Below are 3243 nucleotides of genomic sequence, written 5' to 3' on the forward strand. Positions count from 1 at the left end.
CTGATGATTGTGCTTCATACCTTGAGAGAAAAGAAGTTATATGCGAAATTTTCAAAGTGTGAGTTTTGGCTAGACTTAGTGGCACTTTTGGGTCATGTAGTATCGAGTGATGGGATCTAGGTGGATCCGAAGAAAGTGGAAGCAATGCAGAGTTGGACTAGACCGTCATCAGCTACGAAAATCCTGAGTTTTCTTGGTTTGGCGGTGTATTACTGTCGATTTGTAGAGGGTTTCGCATCTATTGTAGCACCTATGACCAGGCTGACCCAGAAGGGTGCTCCGTTCAGGTGGACAGAGGAGTGTGAGGAGAGCTTTCAGAAGCTCAAGACAGCTTTGACTACAACCCCAGTATTGGTATTGCCTATAAGTTCGGGGTCTTATACTGTATATTGTGGTGCATCGCGGATTGGTCTCAGTGCGGTGTTGATGCGGACAGTAGGGTGATTGCCTACACATCCAGATAGCTGAAGGTGCATGAAAGAACTATCATGTCCACGACCTTGAGTTAGCAGCTATTGTTCATGCCTTAAAGATTTGGCGGCACTATTTGTACAGTGTCCCTTGTGAGATTTACACTGATCACCGGAGTTTACAGTATCTGTTCAAACAGAAGGATCTTAACTTGCGTCAGCGGAGGTGGTTGGAGCTACTTAAGGACTATGATATCACCATTTTGTACCATCTGGGGAAGGCCAATGTGGTGGCCGATGCTTTGAGTTGTCGTGTAGAGAGTTTGGGGAGTTTGGCATATCTACCAGCAGCAGAGAGGCCATTGGCGTTAGATGTTCAAGCCTTAGCCAGCCAGTTTGTGAGATTGGATATTTCTGAGCCGAGTCGAGTATTAGCTTGTGTGGTCTCTCGGTATTCTCTTTATGATCATATCAGGGAGCGTTAGTATGATGACCCCCATCTGCTTGTCCTTAAGGACACGGTTCAGCATGGTGATGCTAGGGAGGTCACTATTGGATATGATGGTGCATTGAGGATGCAGGGCAGGCTATGTGTGACCAATGTAGATGGGTTGCAGGAGTTGATTCTCCAGAAGGCTCACAGCTCGTGGTACTCCATTCATCCAGGTGCCACAAAGATGTACCAGGACTTGACGCAGCATTACTGGTGGAGGAGGATAAAAAAGGACATAGTGGAGTTTATGGCTCTGTGTCTAAATTGCTAGCCGGTTAAGTATGAGCATCAGCGGCCAGGTGGATTGCTTCAGAAGATAGAGATTCCAGAGTGGAAATGGGAGCGGATCACTATGGATTTCGTTTTTGGGCTCCCACGGACTCAGCGGAAGTTTGACGCAGTTTGGGTGATTGTGGATAGGCTGACCAAGTCAGCTCATTTCATTCATGTGATGAATACCTATTCTTCAAAGCAGTTGGCTCGAATTTATATATATATGAGATTTTCAGGCTTCATGACGTACTGGTATCTATCATCTCTGACCGGGGTACGCAGTTTACATCACGGTTCTAGAGGGCTGTACAATAGGAGTTGGGTACTCGGGTTGAGTTGAGCACAGTATTTCACCCTCAGATGGACGGGCTGTCCGAGTGCACTATTTAGATACTGGAGGATATGCTCCGTGCTTGTGTGATAGATTTTGGGGGTGCTTGGGATCAGTTCTTGCCACTTACGGAGTTTGCCTACAACAACAGTTATCAGCCAAGCATTCAGATGGCACCGTATGAGGCTCTGTATAATAGGCGGTGTCGGTCTCCAGTGGGTTGGTTCGAGCCGGGTGAGGCTAGATTATTGGGTACATACTTGGTTCAGGATGCCCTGGATAAGGTGAAGGTGATTCAGGATCGACTTCACACAGCCCATTCCAGACAGCAGAGTTATGCGGATCGGAAGGTTTGCGGTGTTGCATTCATGGTTGGAGAGCGAGTCTTGCTCCGGGTTTCGCCTATGAAGGGCGTTATGATGTTCGGAAAGAAGGGAAAGTTGAGCCCAAGGTACATTGGTCCCTTTGAGGTGTTGTGGAGAATTGGGGAGGTTGCTTATGAGGTTGCCTTACCTCCCAGTCTAGCAGGAGCCCATACAGTATTCCATGTTTCTATGCTCCGGAAGTATCACGACGATCCGGCTCATGTGTTAGATTTCAGCTCAGTCCAGTTGGACAAAGATCTATCTTATGTTGAGGAGCTAGTGGTTATTTTGGATAGGCAGGTTCGAAAGCTGAGGTCAAAGAACATTGCTTCTGTGAAGGTACAGTGGAGGGGTCAGCCGTTCGAGGAGGCGACTTGGGAGACCAAGCATGATATGCGCAACCGCTATCCTCATCTTTTCACCACTTTATGTATGTCTCTATGTTCGTTCAAGGACGAACGATTGTTTTAAGAAAGGGAGGATGTAACGACCCGGTCAGTCATTTTGAGTATATTAGCCCTGATCCCCTATTAACTACTTCCCCCGTATATTTTACTGCTTATGTGACTTGCTGGGAGGTTGTTGTTGTGGTTTTGAAGTGAATTGGGATACTTAGTCCCTAAAACGAAAGTTTAAGCCTTAGGATTTTGATCATAGTCGGAACTGTGTGAAGACAACTCCGGAATGGAGTTTAGTCGGTTATGTTAGCTACGTTGGGTGATTTTGGACTTAAGAGCGTGTCCGGAATGTGAATCGAAGGTCTGTAGCTGATTTAGGCTTAAATTGGCGAAAGCCGAATTTTTAAGATTTTGAGCGGTAGTGGACTTTTTGATATCGGGGTCGGATTCCGATTCAGGAAGTTGGAGTAGGTCTGTAATGTTGAATATGAATTGTGTGCAAAATTTGATGTCAATCGGACGTGTTTTGGTAGGTTTCGGCATCGGTTGTAGAAATTTAAAGTTTCAAATAATTAAGTTTGAATTGGAGGGTGATTCATATTTTTAGCATTGTTTGATGTGATTTGAGGGCTCGACTAAGTCCGTATGATGATTTAGGATTAGTTGGTATGTTTAGTTGAGGTCCCCGGGGGCCTCGGGTTAATTTCGGATGGTTAACGGATCAAATTTGGTTTTGGAAGAATAGCTGAAGCTGTTGCACCCGGTGTGATCGCACCTGCCCAACATTGACCGCAGGTGCGAGCCTGCAGAAGCGAGCCAATGGGCGCAGGTGCGGTTTGGAAGAAAGAGGACAGGGGTCGCAGGTGCAGAAGTATAACCGCATCTACACATCCGCATATGAGAAAGATGGAGCGCAGAAGCGGAAGGGGCCAGGGCGTGAGGGATCGCAAAAGCGGAAGAATTCCACAAGAGC

The sequence above is a fragment of the Nicotiana tabacum genome, chromosome 19 (assembly GCF_000715075.1).
Source record: "Nicotiana tabacum cultivar K326 chromosome 19, ASM71507v2, whole genome shotgun sequence".
Classification (NCBI taxonomy): Eukaryota; Viridiplantae; Streptophyta; class Magnoliopsida; order Solanales; family Solanaceae; genus Nicotiana; species Nicotiana tabacum.